General features: G+C 36.7%; 2 long non-coding RNA genes across 2 annotated transcripts in view; both read right to left on the minus strand.

Moving 5' to 3' along the window:
- LOC143776478 (uncharacterized) overlaps positions 1-13,750 on the minus strand; it is a 195,400-nt gene extending 181,650 nt beyond the window's left edge. Inside the window, exon 1 of the long non-coding RNA XR_013215842.1 lies at positions 12,709-13,750. This is a non-coding gene — a long non-coding RNA (uncharacterized LOC143776478). The remainder of the gene's footprint in view (positions 1-12,708) is intronic.
- LOC143776477 (uncharacterized) lies at positions 1,869-4,187 on the minus strand. The gene is made up of 2 exons (XR_013215841.1): positions 3,925-4,187; positions 1,869-2,378 (listed from the first exon to the last, which is right to left on the minus strand). It is a non-coding gene; the product is annotated as an uncharacterized LOC143776477 (long non-coding RNA).
- Positions 13,751-21,370: the final 7,620 nt, after the last annotated feature.

A 21,370-nucleotide genomic window follows, 5' to 3' on the forward strand; every position in this document is an offset into this window, starting at 1 on the left:
GCTAGGCCATCAAAACGATATATAGAAAACGGTGTCCAGGCTGGTCATAAATGGCATACTCTCACCCACATTTGACATCGAAAGGGGTACCCATCAGGGTTGCCCTTTATCGCACCTACTTTTTAACATAGCCCCTGACCCACTGCTTAGAACCCTTCAGAATTTACCAAAGTATAGAGGCATAGAGATTGGGCCCACCCCACTTGAAATTGCGGCATTTGCCGACAACATCCTGTTATTTATCTCAAATCCTACTACGGCCATACCAGTTATTATAAGGGTCCTGGACCATTTTGGCAAATGGGCTTTAAATTTAATTATAACAAATCCGAAGCTCTGGCTCTATTTAATCAAGGGAAATTGAACAATCCTACACTCCCTTTCCAATGAAGCACATCCTCCATCAAATATCAAGGCATTCACCTTCCGTCAGATTTGTCATCACTATACCACATTAATATTAAACCCTTGATTACTTCAACGCTTAACCTTTTAAACTCCTGGAAGCATTTTGCCTTATCCTTTTCGGAATGATGCCATCTTATTAAAATGGTAATATTCCCAAAACTTATGTATGTTTTTCAAACACTACCTCTTTTGTTGTCACAAGCGGACGTTAAAATCCTGAATACAGCTTTTACGAATTTTATATGGGGAAAAGAAAGACGAACACGTATAGGTTTAATTAAACTACAAGCCCCAAAGGAGGAGGGTGGAATAAACTTACCAGATATTGGGAGGTACAAACTAGTAGCAAATTTTAGATATGTGATTGATTGGATAAGAGAGAATTCACATTTTGCAAATGTATTTTTAGACCAACAATTAAGTTCCCATATCTTACTACCAGCATTACTACATTTGGCCAATGATGACCTTCCGACAGATAAACAAGATCACCCCACCTTGTGGCAGACTATACAAGCGTGGAGGAAATGTAGGAGATTCTCTCATCTTAAACCTGATTCCTCTCCCTTTCTACCATTCCTGGGTAACCCTGGCTTTATAAGAAGCAACCCACCCTTGTCTTATACATTACTCGCTAGGCAAGGCTGCATTTTAGCAGCTAACCTGCTAGATGAGAGGATCTCCACACAACATTGACATTTGTAAACGAACCCTTACTTTTTCTTCAGGCAAGGAATCTAGCCCTAAAAAGCATAGCAGATAAATGAGAACGGATAGGGAGAAACACTATGGCTTCCTCAAGACCGCCAGAACACAAATAGCCTCAACAAGCAGCATTTATACAATTTTGCCCAGGAAGTGGTCGTGGGTAGGGTTGAGCGAAACGGGTCGATCATTTTCAAAAGTCGCCGACTTTTGGCTAAGTCGGCGTCTCATGAAACCCTGTGCTTGTCGGCCATGCGGTACGCGACTTTCGCGCCAAAGTCGCGTTTCAATGACGCGAAAAGCGCCATTTCTCAGCCAATGAAGGTGAACGCAGAGTGTGGGCAGCGTGATGACATAGATCCTGGTCCCCACCATCTTAGAGAAGGGCATTGCAGTGATTGGCTTGCTGTCTGCGGCGTCACAGGGGCTATAAAGGGGCGTTCCCGCCGACCGCCATCTTACTGCTGCTGATCTGAGCTTAGGGAGAGGTTGCTGCCGCTTCGTCAGAAGCAGGGAGAGCGTTAGGCAGGGTCCACTAACCACCAAACCGCTTGTGCTGTAGCGATTTCCACTGTCCAACACCACCTTCGGTGTGCAGGAACAGTGGAAGCTATTTTTTTTTTTTTCCTCAGCGCTGTAGCTCATTGGGCTGCCCTAGAAGGCTCCGTGATAGCTGTATTGCTGTGTGTACGCCACTGTGGAAACCAACTGCTTTTTTCAAAGCACATATCCTCTTGTTCCTTTCTGCACAGCTATTTTTTTTGTTTGTCCACACTTTTTATTTAATTTGTGCATCAGTCCACTCCTATTGCTGCCTGCCATACCTGGCTTAGATTACTGCAGGGAGATAGTAATTGTAGGACAGTCCCTGTTTTTTTTTTTTTTTTTTTTTTTTTTTTGTGGGAGATTAAGATTGGCATTTCTGCTACAGTGCCATCCCTGTGTGTGCCATCTCTCACTGAGTGGGCCATAGAAAGCCTATTTATTTTTTCCGTGATTTGTGTTCTAAATTCTACCTCAACACAAAAACACTACATCAATCAGTGGTAGAAAAATATTGGCCTCAGTCAGGGCTTGTGTGCCACTGCTGTGTGTGCTATCTCTTATTCAGTGGGCTATAGAAAGCCTATTTATTTATTTATTTTTTTTCTTATTATTTGGTTTCTAAAGTCTCCCTGAAAAAAAAATAAATAAATAAAAAAACAGTGGGAGAGTAATATTGCCCTTTCAGCTTGTGCGCCAGTCTTGACTCCTGGGTGTGCCACCTCTCTCTCTCTAATTGTGGGCCATAGAAAGCCTTTTTTTTTGTTTTTTTTTAAATATTATTTGGTTTCTAAAGTCTCCCTTAAAAAACAAAAAATACATAAAAAAACAGTGGGAGAGTAATATTGCCCTTTCAGCTTGTGTGCCAGTCTTGACTCCTGGGTGTGCCACCTCTCTCTCTCATTCAGTGGGCCATAGAAAGGCTATTTATTTTTTTGGTTTTTTTAATATTATTTGGTTTCTAAAGTCTCCCTGAAAATAAAAAAAAAAAAACTTAAAAAAACAGTGGGAGAGTAATATTGCCCTTTCAGCTTGTGCGCCAGTCTTGACTCCTGGGTGTGCCACCTCTCTCTCTCTAATTGTGGGCCATAGAAAGCCTTTTTTTTGTTGTTTTTTTTTTAATATTATTTGGTTTCTAAAGTCTCCCTTAAAAAACAAAAAATACATAAAAAAAACAGTGGGAGAGTAATATTGCCCTTTCAGCTTGTGTGCCAGTCTTGACTCCTGGGTGTGCCACCTCTCTCTCTCATTCAGTGGGCCATAGAAAGGCTATTTATTTTTTTGGTTTTTTTAATATTATTTGGTTTCTAAAGTCTCCCTGAAAAAAAAAAAAAACATAAAAAAACAGTGGGAGAGTAATATTGCCCTTTCAGCTTGTGTGCCAGTCTTGACTCCTGGGTGTGCCACCTCTCTCTCTCATTCAGTGGGCCATAGAAAGGCTATTTATTTTTTTGGTTTTTTTAATATTATTTGGTTTCTAAAGTCTCCCTGAAAATAAAAAAAAAAAAACTTAAAAAAACAGTGGGAGAGTAATATTGCCCTTTCAGCTTGTGCGCCAGTCTTGACTCCTGGGTGTGCCACCTCTCTCTCTCTAATTGTGGGCCATAGAAAGCCTTTTTTTTGTTGTTTTTTTTTTAAATATTATTTGGTTTCTAAAGTCTCCCTTAAAAAACAAAAAATACATAAAAAAACAGTGGGAGAGTAATATTGCCCTTTCAGCTTGTGTGCCAGTCTTGACTCCTGGGTGTGCCACCTCTCTCTCTCATTCAGTGGGCCATAGAAAGGCTATTTATTTTTTTGGTTTTTTTAATATTATTTGGTTTCTAAAGTCTCCCTGAAAATAAAAAAAAAAAAACTTAAAAAAACAGTGGGAGAGTAATATTGCCCTTTCAGCTTGTGCGCCAGTCTTGACTCCTGGGTGTGCCACCTCTCTCTCTCTAATTGTGGGCCATAGAAAGCCTTTTTTTTTTTTGTTTTTTTTTAATATTATTTGGTTTCTAAAGTCTCCCTTAAAAAACAAAAAATACATAAAAAAACAGTGGGAGAGTAATATTGCCCTTTCAGCTTGTGTGCCAGTCTTGACTCCTGGGTGTGCCACCTCTCTCTCTCATTCAGTGGGCCATAGAAAGGCTATTTATTTTTTTGTTTTTTTTAATATTATTTGGTTTCTAAAGTCTCCCTGAAAAAAAAAAAAAACATAAAAAAACAGTGGGAGAGTAATATTGCCCTTTCAGCTTGTGTGCCAGTCTTGACTCCTGGGTGTGCCACCTCTCTCTCTCATTCAGTGGGCCATAGAAAGGCTATTTATTTTTTTTGTTTTTTTAATATTATTTGGTTTCTAAAGTCTCCCTTAAAAAACAAAAAATACATAAAAAAACAGTGGGAGATTAATATTGCCCTTTCAGCTTGTGTGCCAGTCTTGACTCCTGGGTGTGCCACCTCTCTCTCTCATTCAGTGGGCCATAGAAAGGCTATTTATGTTTTTGGTTTTTTTAATATTATTTGGTTTCTAAAGTCTCCCTGAAAATAACAAAAAAAAAACTTAAAAAAACAGTGGGAGAGTAATATTGCCCTTTCAGCTTGTGTGCCAGTCTTGACTCCTGGGTGTGCCACCTCTCTCTCTCATTCAGTGGGCCATAGAAAGGCTATTTATTTTTTTGGTTTTTTTAATATTATTTGGTTTCTAAAGTCTCCCTGAAAAAAAAAAAACATAAAAAAACAGTGGGAGAGTAATATTGCCCTTTCAGCTTGTGTGCCAGTCTTGACTCCTGGGTGTGCCACCTCTCTCTCTCATTCAGTGGGCCATAGAAAGGCTATTTATTTTTTTGTTTTTTTTTATATTATTTGGTTTCTAAAGTCTCCCTTAAAAAACAAAAAATACATAAAAAAACAGTGGGAGAGTAATATTGCCCTTTCAGCTTGTGTGCCAGTCTTGACTCCTGGGTGTGCCACCTCTCTCTCTCATTCAGTGGGCCATAGAAAGGCTATTTATTTTTTTGGTTTTTTTTTAATATTATTTGGTTTCTAAAGTCTCCCTGAAAATAACAAAAAAAAAAACTTAAAAAACAGTGGGAGAGTAATATTGCCCTTTCAGCTTGTGTGCCAGTCTTGACTCCTGGGTGTGCCACCTCTCTCTCTCATTCAGTGGGCCATAGAAAGCCTTTTTTTTTTTTTTTTTTTTTTAATATTATTTGGTTTCTAAAGTCTCCCTTAAAAAACAAAAAATACATAAAAAAACAGTGGGAGAGTAATATTGCCCTTTCAGCTTGTGTGCCAGTCTTGACTCCTGGGTGTGCCACCTCTCTCTCTCATTCAGTGGGCCATAGAAAGGCTATTTATTTTTTTGGTTTTTTTAATATTATTTGGTTTCTAAAGTCTCCCTGAAAAAAAAAAAAAACATAAAAAAACAGTGGGAGAGTAATATTGCCCTTTCAGCTTGTGTGCCAGTCTTGACTCCTGGGTGTGCCACCTCTCTCTCTCATTCAGTGGGCCATAGAAAGGCTATTTATTTTTTTGTTTTTTTTAATATTATTTGGTTTCTAAAGTCTCCCTTAAAAAACAAAAAATACATAAAAAAACAGTGGGAGAGTAATATTGCCCTTTCAGCTTGTGTGCCAGTCTTGACTCCTGGGTGTGCCACCTCTCTCTCTCATTCAGTGGGCCATAGAAAGGCTATTTATTTTTTTGGTTTTTTTTTAATATTATTTGGTTTCTAAAGTCTCCCTGAAAATAACAAAAAAAAAAACTTAAAAAAACAGTGGGAGAGTAATATTGCCCTTTCAGCTTGTGTGCCAGTCTTGACTCCTGGGTGTGCCACCTCTCTCTCTCATTCAGTGGGCCATAGAAAGGCTATTTATTTTTTTGTTTTTTTTAATATTATTTGGTTTCTAAAGTCTCCCTGAAAAAAAAAAAACATAAAAAAACAGTGGGAGAGTAATATTGCCCTTTCAGCTTGTGTGCCAGTCTTGACTCCTGGGTGTGCCACCTCTCTCTCTCATTCAGTGGGCCATAGAAAGGCTATTTATTTTTTTGGTTTTTTTAATATTATTTGGTTTCTAAAGTCTCCCTTAAAAAACAAAAAATACATAAAAAAACAGTGGGAGAGTAATATTGCCCTTTCAGCTTGTGTGCCAGTCTTGACTCCTGGGTGTGCCACCTCTCTCTCTCATTCAGTGGGCCATAGAAAGGCTATTTATTTTTTTGGTTTTTTTAATATTATTTGGTTTCTAAAGTCTCCCTGAAAATAACAAAAAAAAAACTTAAAAAAACAGTGGGAGAGTAATATTGCCCTTTCAGCTTGTGTGCCAGTCTTGACTCCTGGGTGTGCCACCTCTCTCTCTCATTCAGTGGGCCATAGAAAGGCTATTTATTTTTTTGGTTTTTTTAATATTATTTGGTTTCTAAAGTCTCCCTGAAAATAAAAAAAAAAAAACTTAAAAAAACAGTGGGAGAGTAATATTGCCCTTTCAGCTTGTGCGCCAGTCTTGACTCCTGGGTGTGCCACCTCTCTCTCTCTAATTGTGGGCCATAGAAAGCCTTTTTTTTGTTGTTTTTTTTTAATATTATTTGGTTTCTAAAGTCTCCCTTAAAAAACAAAAAATACATAAAAAAACAGTGGGAGAGTAATATTGCCCTTTCAGCTTGTGTGCCAGTCTTGACTCCTGGGTGTGCCACCTCTCTCTCTCATTCAGTGGGCCATAGAAAGGCTATTTATTTTTTTGGTTTTTTTAATATTATTTGGTTTCTAAAGTCTCCCTGAAAATAAAAAAAAAAAAACTTAAAAAAACAGTGGGAGAGTAATATTGCCCTTTCAGCTTGTGCGCCAGTCTTGACTCCTGGGTGTGCCACCTCTCTCTCTCTAATTGTGGGCCATAGAAAGCCTTTTTTTTGTTGTTTTTTTTTAAATATTATTTGGTTTCTAAAGTCTCCCTTAAAAAACAAAAAATACATAAAAAAAACAGTGGGAGAGTAATATTGCCCTTTCAGCTTGTGTGCCAGTCTTGACTCCTGGGTGTGCCACCTCTCTCTCTCATTCAGTGGGCCATAGAAAGGCTATTTATTTTTTTGGTTTTTTTAATATTATTTGGTTTCTAAAGTCTCCCTGAAAAAAAAAAAAAACATAAAAAAACAGTGGGAGAGTAATATTGCCCTTTCAGCTTGTGTGCCAGTCTTGACTCCTGGGTGTGCCACCTCTCTCTCTCATTCAGTGGGCCATAGAAAGGCTATTTATTTTTTTGGTTTTTTTAATATTATTTGGTTTCTAAAGTCTCCCTGAAAATAAAAAAAAAAAAACTTAAAAAAACAGTGGGAGAGTAATATTGCCCTTTCAGCTTGTGCACCAGTCTTGACTCCTGGGTGTGCCACCTCTCTCTCTCTAATTGTGGGCCATAGAAAGCCTTTTTTTTTTTGTTTTTTTTTTAATATTATTTGGTTTCTAAAGTCTCCCTTAAAAAACAAAAAATACATAAAAAAACAGTGGGAGAGTAATATTGCCCTTTCAGCTTGTGTGCCAGTCTTGACTCCTGGGTGTGCCACCTCTGTCTCTCATTCAGTGGGCCATAGAAAGGCTATTTATTTTTTTGGTTTTTTTAATATTATTTGGTTTCTAAAGTCTCCCTGAAAATAAAATAAAAAAAACTTAAAAAAACAGTGGGAGAGTAATATTGCCCTTTCAGCTTATGCGCCAGTCTTGACTCCTGGGTGTGCCACCTCTCTCTCTCTAATTGTGGGCCATAGAAAGCCTTTTTTTTTGTTGTTTTTTTTTAATATTATTTGGTTTCTAAAGTCTCCCTTAAAAAACAAAAAATACATAAAAAAACAGTGGGAGAGTAATATTGCCCTTTCAGCTTGTGTGCCAGTCTTGACTCCTGGGTGTGCCACCTCTCTCTCTCATTCAGTGGGCCATAGAAAGGCTATTTATTTTTTTGTTTTTTTTAATATTATTTGGTTTCTAAAGTCTCCCTGAAAAAAAAAAAAAACATAAAAAAACAGTGGGAGAGTAATATTGCCCTTTCAGCTTGTGTGCCAGTCTTGACTCCTGGGTGTGCCACCTCTCTCTCTCATTCAGTGGGCCATAGAAAGGCTATTTATTTTTTTTGTTTTTTTAATATTATTTGGTTTCTAAAGTCTCCCTTAAAAAACAAAAAATACATAAAAAAACAGTGGGAGATTAATATTGCCCTTTCAGCTTGTGTGCCAGTCTTGACTCCTGGGTGTGCCACCTCTCTCTCTCATTCAGTGGGCCATAGAAAGGCTATTTATGTTTTTGGTTTTTTTAATATTATTTGGTTTCTAAAGTCTCCCTGAAAATAACAAAAAAAAAACTTAAAAAAACAGTGGGAGAGTAATATTGCCCTTTCAGCTTGTGTGCCAGTCTTGACTCCTGGGTGTGCCACCTCTCTCTCTCATTCAGTGGGCCATAGAAAGGCTATTATTTTTTTGGTTTTTTTAATATTATTTGGTTTCTAAAGTCTCCCTGAAAATAACAAAAAAAAAACCTTAAAAAAACAGTGGGAGAGTAATATTGCCCTTTCAGCTTGTGCGCCAGTCTTGACTCCTGGGTGTGCCACCTCTCTCTCTCTAATTGTGGGCCATAGAAAGCCTTTTTTTTGTTGTTTTTTTTTAATATTATTTGGTTTCTAAAGTCTCCCTTAAAAAACAAAAAATACATAAAAAAACAGTGGGAGAGTAATATTGCCCTTTCAGCTTGTGTGCCAGTCTTGACTCCTGGGTGTGCCACCTCTCTCTCTCATTCAGTGGGCCATAGAAAGGCTATTTATTTTTTTGGTTTTTTTAATATTATTTGGTTTCTAAAGTCTCCCTGAAAAAAAAAAAAACATAAAAAAACAGTGGGAGAGTAATATTGCCCTTTCAGCTTGTGTGCCAGTCTTGACTCCTGGGTGTGCCACCTCTCTCTCTCATTCAGTGGGCCATAGAAAGGCTATTTATTTTTTTGTTTTTTTTAATATTATTTGGTTTCTAAAGTCTCCCTTAAAAAACAAAAAATACATAAAAAAACAGTGGGAGAGTAATATTGCCCTTTCAGCTTGTGTGCCAGTCTTGACTCCTGGGTGTGCCACCTCTCTCTCTCATTCAGTGGGCCATAGAAAGGCTATTTATTTTTTTGGTTTTTTTTTAATATTATTTGGTTTCTAAAGTCTCCCTGAAAATAACAAAAAAAAAAACTTAAAAAACAGTGGGAGAGTAATATTGCCCTTTCAGCTTGTGTGCCAGTCTTGACTCCTGGGTGTGCCACCTCTCTCTCTCATTCAGTGGGCCATAGAAAGCCTTTTTTTGTTTGTTTTTTTTTTAATATTATTTGGTTTCTAAAGTCTCCCTTAAAAAACAAAAAATACATAAAAAAACAGTGGGAGAGTAATATTGCCCTTTCAGCTTGTGTGCCAGTCTTGACTCCTGGGTGTGCCACCTCTCTCTCTCATTCAGTGGGCCATAGAAAGGCTATTTATTTTTTTGGTTTTTTTAATATTATTTGGTTTCTAAAGTCTCCCTGAAAAAAAAAAAAACATAAAAAAACAGTGGGAGAGTAATATTGCCCTTTCAGCTTGTGTGCCAGTCTTGACTCCTGGGTGTGCCACCTCTCTCTCTCATTCAGTGGGCCATAGAAAGGCTATTTATTTTTTTGTTTTTTTTAATATTATTTGGTTTCTAAAGTCTCCCTTAAAAAACAAAAAATACATAAAAAAACAGTGGGAGAGTAATATTGCCCTTTCAGCTTGTGTGCCAGTCTTGACTCCTGGGTGTGCCACCTCTCTCTCTCATTCAGTGGGCCATAGAAAGGCTATTTATTTTTTTGGGTTTTTTTTAATATTATTTGGTTTCTAAAGTCTCCCTGAAAATAACAAAAAAAAAAACTTAAAAAAACAGTGGGAGAGTAATATTGCCCTTTCAGCTTGTGTGCCAGTCTTGACTCCTGGGTGTGCCACCTCTCTCTCTCATTCAGTGGGCCATAGAAAGGCTATTTATTTTTTTGTTTTTTTAAATATTATTTGGTTTCTAAAGTCTCCCTGAAAATAACAAAAAAAAAAACTTAAAAAAACAGTGGGAGAGTAATATTGCCCTTTCAGCTTGTGCGCCAGTCTTGACTCCTGGGTGTGCCACCTCTCTCTCTCTAATTGTGGGCCATAGAAAGCCTTTTTTTTGTTGTTTTTTTTTTAATATTATTTGGTTTCTAAAGTCTCCCTTAAAAAACAAAAAATACATAAAAAAACAGTGGGAGAGTAATATTGCCCTTTCAGCTTGTGTGCCAGTCTTGACTCCTGGGTGTGCCACCTCTCTCTCTCATTCAGTGGGCCATAGAAAGGCTATTTATTTTTTTGGTTTTTTTAATATTATTTGGTTTCCAAAGTCTCCCTGAAAAAAAAAAAAACATAAAAAAACAGTGGGAGAGTAATATTGCCCTTTCAGCTTGTGTGCCAGTCTTGACTCCTGGGTGTGCCACCTCTCTCTCTCATTCAGTGGGCCATAGAAAGGCTATTTATTTTTTTGTTTTTTTTAATATTATTTGGTTTCTAAAGTCTCCCTTAAAAAAAAAAAAAAAAACTTAAAAAAACAGTGGGAGAGTAATATTGCCCTTTCAGCTTGTGTGCCAGTCTTGACTCCTGGGTGTGCCACCTCTCTCTCTCATTCAGTGGGCCATAGAAAGGCTATTTATTTTTTTGGTTTTTTTAATATTATTTGGTTTCTAAAGTCTCCCTGAAAATAACAAAAAAAAAACTTAAAAAAACAGTGGGAGAGTAATATTGCCCTTTCAGCTTGTGTGCCAGTCTTGACTCCTGGGTGTGCCACCTCTCTCTCTCATTCAGTGGGCCATAGAAAGGCTATTTATTTTTTTGGTTTTTTTAATATTATTTGGTTTCCAAAGTCTCCCTGAAAATAACAAAAAAAAAACCTTAAAAAAACAGTGGGAGAGTAATATTGCCCTTTCAGCTTGTGTGCCAGTCTTGACTCCTGGGTGTGCCACCTCTCTCTCTCATTCAGTGGGCCATAGAAAGGCTATTTATTTTTTTGTTTTTTTTAATATTATTTGGTTTCTAAAGTCTCCCTTAAAAAACAAAAAATACATAAAAAACAGTGGGAGAGTAATATTGCCCTTTCAGCTTGTGTGCCAGTCTTGACTCCTGGGTGTGCCACCTCTCTCTCTCATTCAGTGGGCCATAGAAAGGCTATTTATTTTTTTGGTTTTTTTAATATTATTTGGTTTCTAAAGTCTCCCTGAAAATAAAAAAAAAAAACTTAAAAAAACAGTGGGAGAGTAATATTGCCCTTTCAGCTTGTGTGCCAGTCTTGACTCCTGGGTGTGCCACCTATCTCTCTCATTCAGTGGGCCATAGAAAGGCTATTTATTTTTTTGGTTTTTTTAATATTATTTGGTTTCTAAAGTCTCCCTGAAAATAAATAAAAAAAACCTTAAAAAAACAGTGGGAGAGTAATATTGCCCTTTCAGCTTGTGTGCCAGTCTTGACTCCTGGGTGTGCCACCTCTCTCTCTCATTCAGTGGGCAATAGAAAGGCTATTTATTTTTTTGGTTTTTTTAATATTATTTGGTTTCTAAAGTCTCCCTGAAAATAAAAAATAAAAAAAACTTAAAAAACAGTGGGAGAGTAATATTGCCCTTTCAGCTTGTGTGCCAGTCTTGACTCCTGGGTGTGCCACCTATCTCTCTCATTCAGTGGGCCATAGAAAGGCTATTTATTTTTTTGGTTTTTTTAATATTATTTGGTTTCTAAAGTCTCCCTGAAAATAAAAAAAAAAAAACTTAAAAAAACAGTGGGAGAGTAATATTGCCCTTTCAGCTTGTGTGCCAGTCTTGACTCCTGGGTGTGCCACCTCTCTCTCTCATTCAGTGGGCCATAGAAAGGCTATTTATTTTTTTGGTTTTTTTAATATTATTTGGTTTCTAAAGTCTCCCTGAAAAAAAAAAAAAAACATAAAAAAACAGTGGGAGAGTAATATTGCCCTTTCAGCTTGTGTGCCAGTCTTGACTCCTGGGTGTGCCACCTCTCTCTCTCATTCAGTGGGCCATAGAAAGGCTATTTATTTTTTTGTTTTTTTTAATATTATTTGGTTTCTAAAGTCTCCCTTAAAAAACAAAAAATACATAAAAAAACAGTGGGAGAGTAATATTGCCCTTTCAGCTTGTGTGCCAGTCTTGACTCCTGGGTGTGCCACCTCTCTCTCTCATTCAGTGGGCCATAGAAAGGCTATTTTTTTATTGGTTTTTTTAATATTATTTGGTTTCTAAAGTCTCCCTTAAAAAACAAAAAATACATAAAAAAACAGTGGGAGAGTAATATTGCCCTTTCAGCTTGTATGCCAGTCTTGACTCCTGGGTGTGCCACCTCTCTCTCTCATTCAGTGGGCCATAGAAAGGCTATTTATTTTTTTGGTTTTTTTAATATTATTTGGTTTCTAAAGTCTCCCTGAAAATAACAAAAAAAAAAAATTAAAAAAACAGTGGGAGAGTAATATTGCCCTTTCAGCTTGTGTGCCAGTCTTGACTCCTGGGTGTGCCACCTCTCTCTCTCATTCAGTGGGCCATAGAAAGGCTATTTATTTTTTTGGGTTTTTTAATATTATTTGGTTTCTAAAGTCTCCCTTAAAAAACAAAAAATACATAAAAAAACAGTGGGAGAGTAATATTGCCCTTTCAGCTTGTGTGCCAGTCTTGACTCCTGGGTGTGCCACCTCTCTCTCTCATTCACTGGGCCATAGAAAGGCTATTTATTTTTTTGGTTTTTTTTAATATTATTTGGTTTCTAAAGTCTCCCTTAAAAAACAAAAAATACATAAAAAAACAGTGGGAGAGTAATATTGCCCTTTCAGCTTGTGTGCCAGTCTTGACTCCTGGGTGTGCCACCTCTCTCTCTCATTCAGTGGGCCATAGAAAGGCTATTTATTTTTTTGGGTTTTTTTTAATATTATTTGGTTTCTAAAGTCTCCCTGAAAATAACAAAAAAAAAAACTTAAAAAACAGTGGGAGAGTAATATTGCCCTTTCAGCTTGTGTGCCAGTCTTGACTCCTGGGTGTGCCACCTCTCTCTCTCATTCAGTGGGCCATAGAAAGCCTTTTTTTGTTTGTTTTTTTTTAATATTATTTGGTTTCTAAAGTCTCCCTTAAAAAACAAAAAATACATAAAAAAACAGTGGGAGAGTAATATTGCCCTTTCAGCTTGTGTGCCAGTCTTGACTCCTGGGTGTGCCACCTCTCTCTCTCATTCAGTGGGCCATAGAAAGGCTATTTATTTTTTTTGTTTTTTTAATATTATTTGGTTTCTAAAGTCTCCCTGAAAATAAAAAAAAAAAAACTTAAAAAAACAGTGGGAGAGTAATATTGCCCTTTCAGCTTGTGCGCCAGTCTTGACTCCTGGGTGTGCCACCTCTCTCTCTCTAATTGTGGGCCATAGAAAGCCTTTTTTTTTTTTGTTTTTTTTTAATATTATTTGGTTTCTAAAGTCTCCCTTAAAAAACAAAAAATACATAAAAAAACAGTGGGAGAGTAATATTGCCCTTTCAGCTTGTGTGCCAGTCTTGACTCCTGGGTGTGCCACCTCTCTCTCTCATTCAGTGGGCCATAGAAAGGCTATTTATTTTTTTGTTTTTTTTAATATTATTTGGTTTCTAAAGTCTCCCTGAAAAAAAAAAAAACATAAAAAAACAGTGGGAGAGTAATATTGCCCTTTCAGCTTGTGTGCCAGTCTTGACTCCTGGGTGTGCCACCTCTCTCTCTCATTCAGTGGGCCATAGAAAGGCTATTTATTTTTTTGGTTTTTTTAATATTATTTGGTTTCTAAAGTCTCCCTTAAAAAACAAAAAATACATAAAAAAACAGTGGGAGATTAATATTGCCCTTTCAGCTTGTGTGCCAGTCTTGACTCCTGGGTGTGCCACCTCTCTCTCTCATTCAGTGGGCCATAGAAAGGCTATTTATGTTTTTGGTTTTTTTAATATTATTTGGTTTCTAAAGTCTCCCTGAAAATAACAAAAAAAAAACTTAAAAAAACAGTGGGAGAGTAATATTGCCCTTTCAGCTTGTGTGCCAGTCTTGACTCCTGGGTGTGCCACCTCTCTCTCTCATTCAGTGGGCCATAGAAAGGCTATTATTTTTTTGGTTTTTTTAATATTATTTGGTTTCTAAAGTCTCCCTGAAAATAACAAAAAAAAAAACTTAAAAAAACAGTGGGAGAGTAATATTGCCCTTTCAGCTTGTGCGCCAGTCTTGACTCCTGGGTGTGCCACCTCTCTCTCTCTAATTGTGGGCCATAGAAAGCCTTTTTTTTTTTGTTTTTTTTTAATATTATTTGGTTTCTAAAGTCTCCCTTAAAAAACAAAAAATACATAAAAAAACAGTGGGAGAGTAATATTGCCCTTTCAGCTTGTGTGCCAGTCTTGACTCCTGGGTGTGCCACCTCTCTCTCTCATTCAGTGGGCCATAGAAAGGCTATTTATTTTTTTGGTTTTTTTAATATTATTTGGTTTCTAAAGTCTCCCTGAAAAAAAAAAAACATAAAAAAACAGTGGGAGAGTAATATTGCCCTTTCAGCTTGTGTGCCAGTCTTGACTCCTGGGTGTGCCACCTCTCTCTCTCATTCAGTGGGCCATAGAAAGGCTATTTATTTTTTTGTTTTTTTTAATATTATTTGGTTTCTAAAGTCTCCCTTAAAAAACAAAAAATACATAAAAAAACAGTGGGAGAGTAATATTGCCCTTTCAGCTTGTGTGCCAGTCTTGACTCCTGGGTGTGCCACCTCTCTCTCTCATTCAGTGGGCCATAGAAAGGCTATTTATTTTTTTGGTTTTTTTTTAATATTATTTGGTTTCTAAAGTCTCCCTGAAAATAACAAAAAAAAAAACTTAAAAAACAGTGGGAGAGTAATATTGCCCTTTCAGCTTGTGTGCCAGTCTTGACTCCTGGGTGTGCCACCTCTCTCTCTCATTCAGTGGGCCATAGAAAGCCTTTTTTTTTTTTTTTTTTTTTTTTAATATTATTTGGTTTCTAAAGTCTCCCTTAAAAAACAAAAAATACATAAAAAAACAGTGGGAGAGTAATATTGCCCTTTCAGCTTGTGTGCCAGTCTTGACTCCTGGGTGTGCCACCTCTCTCTCTCATTCAGTGGGCCATAGAAAGGCTATTTATTTTTTTTGGTTTTTTTAATATTATTTGGTTTCTAAAGTCTCCCTGAAAAAAAAAAAACATAAAAAAACAGTGGGAGAGTAATATTGCCCTTTCAGCTTGTGTGCCAGTCTTGACTCCTGGGTGTGCCACCTCTCTCTCTCATTCAGTGGGCCATAGAAAGGCTATTTATTTTTTTGTTTTTTTTAATATTATTTGGTTTCTAAAGTCTCCCTTAAAAAACAAAAAATACATAAAAAAACAGTGGGAGAGTAATATTGCCCTTTCAGCTTGTGTGCCAGTCTTGACTCCTGGGTGTGCCACCTCTCTCTCTCATTCAGTGGGCCATAGAAAGGCTATTTATTTTTTTGGGTTTTTTTAATATTATTTGGTTTCTAAAGTCTCCCTGAAAATAACAAAAAAAAAAACTTAAAAAAACAGTGGGAGAGTAATATTGCCCTTTCAGCTTGTGTGCCAGTCTTGACTCCTGGGTGTGCCACCTCTCTCTCTCATTCAGTGGGCCATAGAAAGGCTATTTATTTTTTTGTTTTTATTAATATTATTTGGTTTCTAAAGTCTCCCTGAAAATAACAAAAAAAAAAACTTAAAAAAACAGTGGGAGAGTAATATTGCCCTTTCAGCTTGTGCGCCAGTCTTGACTCCTGGGTGTGCCACCTCTCTCTCTCTAATTGTGGGCCATAGAAAGCCTTTTTTTTTTTGTTTTTTTTTTTATATTATTTGGTTTCTAAAGTCTCCCTTAAAAAACAAAAAATACATAAAAAAACAGTGGGAGAGTAATATTGCCCTTTCAGCTTGTGTGCCAGTCTTGACTCCTGGGTGTGCCACCTCTCTCTCTCATTCAGTGGGCCATAGAAAGGCTATTTATTTTTTTGGTTTTTTTAATATTATTTGGTTTCTAAAGTCTCCCTGAAAAAAAAAAAAACATAAAAAAACAGTGGGAGAGTAATATTGCCCTTTCAGCTTGTGTGCCAGTCTTGACTCCTGGGTGTGCCACCTCTCTCTCTCATTCAGTGGGCCATAGAAAGGCTATTTATTTTTTTGGTTTTTTTAATATTATTTGGTTTCTAAAGTCTCCCTTAAAAAACAAAAAATACATAAAAAAACAGTGGGAGAGTAATATTGCCCTTTCAGCTTGTGTGCCAGTCTTGACTCCTGGGTGTGCCACCTCTCTCTCTCATTCAGTGGGCCATAGAAAGGCTATTTATTTTTTTGGTTTTTTTAATATTATTTGGTTTCTAAAGTCTCCCTGAAAATAACAAAAAAAAAACTTAAAAAAACAGTGGGAGAGTAATATTGCCCTTTCAGCTTGTGTGCCAGTCTTGACTCCTGGGTGTGCCACCTCTCTCTCTCATTCAGTGGGCCATAGAAAGGCTATTTATTTTTTTGGTTTTTTTAATATTATTTGGTTTCTAAAGTCTCCCTGAAAATAAAAAAAAAAAAACTTAAAAAAACAGTGGGAGAGTAATATTGCCCTTTCAGCTTGTGCGCCAGTCTTGACTCCTGGGTGTGCCACCTCTCTCTCTCTAATTGTGGGCCATAGAAAGCCTTTTTTTTGTTGTTTTTTTTTTAATATTATTTGGTTTCTAAAGTCTCCCTTAAAAAACAAAAAATACATAAAAAAACAGTGGGAGAGTAATATTGCCCTTTCAGCTTGTGTGCCAGTCTTGACTCCTGGGTGTGCCACCTCTCTCTCTCATTCAGTGGGCCATAGAAAGGCTATTTATTTTTTTGGTTTTTTTAATATTATTTGGTTTCTAAAGTCTCCCTGAAAATAAAAAAAAAAAAACTTAAAAAAACAGTGGGAGAGTAATATTGCCCTTTCAGCTTGTGCGCCAGTCTTGACTCCTGGGTGTGCCACCTCTCTCTCTCTAATTGTGGGCCATAGAAAGCCTTTTTTTTGTTGTTTTTTTTTTAATATTATTTGGTTTCTAAAGTCTCCCTTAAAAAACAAAAAATACATAAAAAAAACAGTGGGAGAGTAATATTGCCCTTTCAGCTTGTGTGCCAGTCTTGACTCCTGGGTGTGCCACCTCTCTCTCTCATTCAGTGGGCCATAGAAAGGCTATTTATTTTTTTGGTTTTTTTAATATTATTTGGTTTCTAAAGTCTCCCTGAAAAAAAAAAAACATAAAAAAACAGTGGGAGAGTAATATTGCCCTTTCAGCTTGTGTGCCAGTCTTGACTCCTGGGTGTGCCACCTCTCTCTCTCATTCAGTGGGCCATAGAAAGGCTATTTATTTTTTTGTTTTTTTTAATATTATTTGGTTTCTAAAGTCTCCCTTAAAAAACAAAAAATACATAAAAAAACAGTGGGAGAGTAATATTGCCCTTTCAGCTTGTGTGCCAGTCTTGACTCCTGGGTGTGCCACCTCTCTCTCTCATTCAGTGGGCCATAGAAAGGCTATTTATTTTTTTGGGTTTTTTTAATATTATTTGGTTTCTAAAGTCTCCCTGAAAATAACAAAAAAAAAAACTTAAAAAAACAGTGGGAGAGTAATATTGCCCTTTCAGCTTGTGTGCCAGTCTTGACTCCTGGGTGTGCCACCTCTCTCTCTCATTCAGTGGGCCATAGAAAGGCTATTTATTTTTTTGTTTTTTTTAATATTATTTGGTTTCTAAAGTCTCCCTGAAAATAACAAAAAAAAAAACTTAAAAAAACAGTGGGAGAGTAATATTGCCCTTTCAGCTTGTGCGCCAGTCTTGACTCCTGGGTGTGCCACCTCTCTCTCTCTAATTGTGGGCCATAGAAAGCCTTTTTTTTTTTGTTTTTTTTTTAATATTATTTGGTTTCTAAAGTCTCCCTTAAAAAACAAAAAATACATAAAAAAACAGTGGGAGAGTAATATTGCCCTTTCAGCTTGTGTGCCAGTCTTGACTCCTGGGTGTGCCACCTCTCTCTCTCATTCAGTGGGCCATAGAAAGGCTATTTATTTTTTTGGTTTTTTTAATATTATTTGGTTTCTAAAGTCTCCCTGAAAAAAAAAAAAACATAAAAAAACAGTGGGAGAGTAATATTGCCCTTTCAGCTTGTGTGCCAGTCTTGACTCCTGGGTGTGCCACCTCTCTCTCTCATTCAGTGGGCCATAGAAAGGCTATTTATTTTTTTGGTTTTTTTAATATTATTTGGTTTCTAAAGTCTCCCTTAAAAAACAAAAAATACATAAAAAAACAGTGGGAGAGTAATATTGCCCTTTCAGCTTGTGTGCCAGTCTTGACTCCTGGGTGTGCCACCTCTCTCTCTCATTCAGTGGGCCATAGAAAGGCTATTTATTTTTTTGGTTTTTTTAATATTATTTGGTTTCTAAAGTCTCCCTGAAAATAACAAAAAAAAAACTTAAAAAAACAGTGGGAGAGTAATATTGCCCTTTCAGCTTGTGTGCCAGTCTTGACTCCTGGGTGTGCCACCTCTCTCTCTCATTCAGTGGGCCATAGAAAGGCTATTTATTTTTTGGGTTTTTTTAATATTATTTGGTTTCTAAAGTCTCCCTGAAAATAAAAAAAAAAAAACTTAAAAAAACAGTGGGAGAGTAATATTGCCCTTTCAGCTTGTGCGCCAGTCTTGACTCCTGGGTGTGCCACCTCTCTCTCTCTAATTGTGGGCCATAGAAAGCCTTTTTTTTGTTGTTTTTTTTTTAATATTATTTGGTTTCTAAAGTCTCCCTTAAAAAACAAAAAATACATAAAAAAACAGTGGGAGAGTAATATTGCCCTTTCAGCTTGTGTGCCAGTCTTGACTCCTGGGTGTGCCACCTCTCTCTCTCATTCAGTGGGCCATAGAAAGGCTATTTATTTTTTTGGTTTTTTTAATATTATTTGGTTTCTAAAGTCTCCCTGAAAATAATAAAAAAAAAACTTAAAAAAACAGTGGGAGAGTAATATTGCCCTTTCAGCTTGTGCGCCAGTCTTGACTCCTGGGTGTGCCACCTCTCTCTCTCTAATTGTGGGCCATAGAAAGCCTTTTTTTTGTTGTTTTTTTTTTAATATTATTTGGTTTCTAAAGTCTCCCTTAAAAAACAAAAAATACATAAAAAAACAGTGGGAGAGTAATATTGCCCTTTCAGCTTGTGTGCCAGTCTTGACTCCTGGGTGTGCCACCTCTCTCTCTCATTCAGTGGGCCATAGAAAGGCTATTTATTTTTTTGGTTTTTTTAATATTATTTGGTTTCCAAAGTCTCCCTGAAAAAAAAAAAAACATAAAAAAACAGTGGGAGAGTAATATTGCCCTTTCAGCTTGTGTGCCAGTCTTGACTCCTGGGTGTGCCACCTCTCTCTCTCATTCAGTGGGCCATAGAAAGGCTATTTATTTTTTTGTTTTTTTTAATATTATTTGGTTTCTAAAGTCTCCCTTAAAAAAAAAAAAAAAAACTTAAAAAAACAGTGGGAGAGTAATATTGCCCTTTCAGCTTGTGTGCCAGTCTTGACTCCTGGGTGTGCCACCTCTCTCTCTCATTCAGTGGGCCATAGAAAGGCTATTTATTTTTTTGGTTTTTTTAATATTATTTGGTTTCTAAAGTCTCCCTGAAAATAACAAAAAAAAAACTTAAAAAAACAGTGGGAGAGTAATATTGCCCTTTCAGCTTGTGTGCCAGTCTTGACTCCTGGGTGTGCCACCTCTCTCTCTCATTCAGTGGGCCATAGAAAGGCTATTTATTTTTTTGGTTTTTTTAATATTATTTGGTTTCCAAAGTCTCCCTGAAAATAACAAAAAAAAAACCTTAAAAAAACAGTGGGAGAGTAATATTGCCCTTTCAGCTTGTGTGCCAGTCTTGACTCCTGGGTGTGCCACCTCTCTCTCTCATTCAGTGGGCCATAGAAAGGCTATTTATTTTTTTGTTTTTTTTAATATTATTTGGTTTCTAAAGTCTCCCTTAAAAAACAAAAAATACATAAAAAACAGTGGGAGAGTAATATTGCCCTTTCAGCTTGTGTGCCAGTCTTGACTCCTGGGTGTGCCACCTCTCTCTCTCATTCAGTGGGCCATAGAAAGGCTATTTATTTTTTTGGTTTTTTTAATATTATTTGGTTTCTAAAGTCTCCCTGAAAATAAAAAAAAAAAACTTAAAAAAACAGTGGGAGAGTAATATTGCCCTTTCAGCTTGTGTGCCAGTCTTGACTCCTGGGTGTGCCACCTATCTCTCTCATTCAGTGGGCCATAGAAAGGCTATTTATTTTTTTGGTTTTTTTAATATTATTTGGTTTCTAAAGTCTCCCTGAAAATAAATAAAAAAAACCTTAAAAAAACAGTGGGAGAGTAATATTGCCCTTTCAGCTTGTGTGCCAGTCTTGACTCCTGGGTGTGCCACCTCTCTCTCTCATTCAGTGGGCAATAGAAAGGCTATTTATTTTTTTGGTTTTTTTAATATTATTTGGTTTCTAAAGTCTCCCTGAAAATAAAAAATAAAAAAAACTTAAAAAACAGTGGGAGAGTAATATTGCCCTTTCAGCTTGTGTGCCAGTCTTGACTCCTGGGTGTGCCACCTATCTCTCTCATTCAGTGGGCCATAGAAAGGCTATTTATTTTTTTGGTTTTTTTAATATTATTTGGTTTCTAAAGTCTCCCTGAAAATAAAAAAAAAAAAACTTAAAAAAACAGTGGGAGAGTAATATTGCCCTTTCAGCTTGTGTGCCAGTCTTGACTCCTGGGTGTGCCACCTCTCTCTCTCATTCAGTGGGCCATAGAAAGGCTATTTATTTTTTTGGTTTTTTTAATATTATTTGGTTTCTAAAGTCTCCCTGAAAAAAAAAAAAAAACATAAAAAAACAGTGGGAGAGTAATATTGCCCTTTCAGCTTGTGTGCCAGTCTTGACTCCTGGGTGTGCCACCTCTCTCTCTCATTCAGTGGGCCATAGAAAGGCTATTTATTTTTTTGTTTTTTTTAATATTATTTGGTTTCTAAAGTCTCCCTTAAAAAACAAAAAATACATAAAAAAACAGTGGGAGAGTAATATTGCCCTTTCAGCTTGTGTGCCAGTCTTGACTCCTGGGTGTGCCACCTCTCTCTCTCATTCAGTGGGCCATAGAAAGGCTATTTTTTTATTGGTTTTTTTAATATTATTTGGTTTCTAAAGTCTCCCTTAAAAAACAAAAAATACATAAAAAAACAGTGGGAGAGTAATATTGCCCTTTCAGCTTGTATGCCAGTCTTGACTCCTGGGTGTGCCACCTCTCTCTCTCATTCAGTGGGCCATAGAAAGGCTATTTATTTTTTTGGTTTTTTTAATATTATTTGGTTTCTAAAGTCTCCCTGAAAATAACAAAAAAAAAAAATTAAAAAAACAGTGGGAGAGTAATATTGCCCTTTCAGCTTGTGTGCCAGTCTTGACTCCTGGGTGTGCCACCTCTCTCTCTCATTCAGTGGGCCATAGAAAGGCTATTTATTTTTTTGGGTTTTTTAATATTATTTGGTTTCTAAAGTCTCCCTTAAAAAACAAAAAATACATAAAAAAACAGTGGGAGAGTAATATTGCCCTTTCAGCTTGTGTGCCAGTCTTGACTCCTGGGTGTGCCACCTCTCTCTCTCATTCACTGGGCCATAGAAAGGCTATTTATTTTTTTGGTTTTTT

This window comes from Ranitomeya variabilis, chromosome 5 (genome assembly GCF_051348905.1).
Source record: "Ranitomeya variabilis isolate aRanVar5 chromosome 5, aRanVar5.hap1, whole genome shotgun sequence".
In the NCBI taxonomy this organism is placed as follows: domain Eukaryota; kingdom Metazoa; phylum Chordata; class Amphibia; order Anura; family Dendrobatidae; genus Ranitomeya; species Ranitomeya variabilis.